The sequence below is a fragment of the Myotis lucifugus genome, unplaced genomic scaffold, assembly GCF_000147115.1.
Source record: "Myotis lucifugus unplaced genomic scaffold, Myoluc2.0 scaffold_0, whole genome shotgun sequence".
Lineage (NCBI taxonomy): Eukaryota > Metazoa > Chordata > Mammalia > Chiroptera > Vespertilionidae > Myotis > Myotis lucifugus.
In genome coordinates this window covers 3,052,003-3,052,654 of record NW_005871048.1, presented here as the reverse complement: position 1 = coordinate 3,052,654, position 652 = coordinate 3,052,003, and positions in this window count along the sequence as shown.

Sequence of the window (652 nt, the reverse complement as noted above, 5' to 3'; positions counted from 1 at the left end):
CTTAGTTTTAATTAGTTATTGCTTATTTTAAATTGGTAAATGGACCAGTGATTTCTATTTCAAGTCTATCTGTATAATGATTATATAAAACTAGAGGCCTGGTGCACAAAATTTGTGTGCATGGGTAGGGTCCCTAGGCCTGGCTGGCAATCAGGGCTGATCTGTGAGGCGACTGGCAGGGCGATCAGTGCCCCTTCCTCCCCCCACCCCAACCCTCCACCCCCGCTGGAACCCACCTTGGCTAGCCTGGGGCCTGCGGGCTGGGGGAAGCTCCTGTGTTGAGCATTTGCCCCCTGGTGGTCAGTGTGTGTCATAACAACCGGTCATTCCACTGGTCGTTCCGCTGTTTGGTCGATTTGCATATTAGGCTTTTATTATATAGGACTAGAGGCCCGGTGCACAAAAATTTGTGCACTCAGGGGGGTGGGGAGGGGGGTCCCTCAGCCCGGCCTGTGCCCTCTCGCAGTCTGGGACCCCTCGGGAGATAACGACCTGCTGGCTTAGGCCTGCTCCTGGGTGGCAGAGGGCAGGCCCAATCTCTAGGTGCAGCCCCTGGTCGGGCTCAGAGCAGGGCTGATTGGGGAGTTGGGTGCCGCCCCCTGTCATGCACAGAGCAGGGCGAATTGGAGGTGCGATGCCACCCTCAGTCATG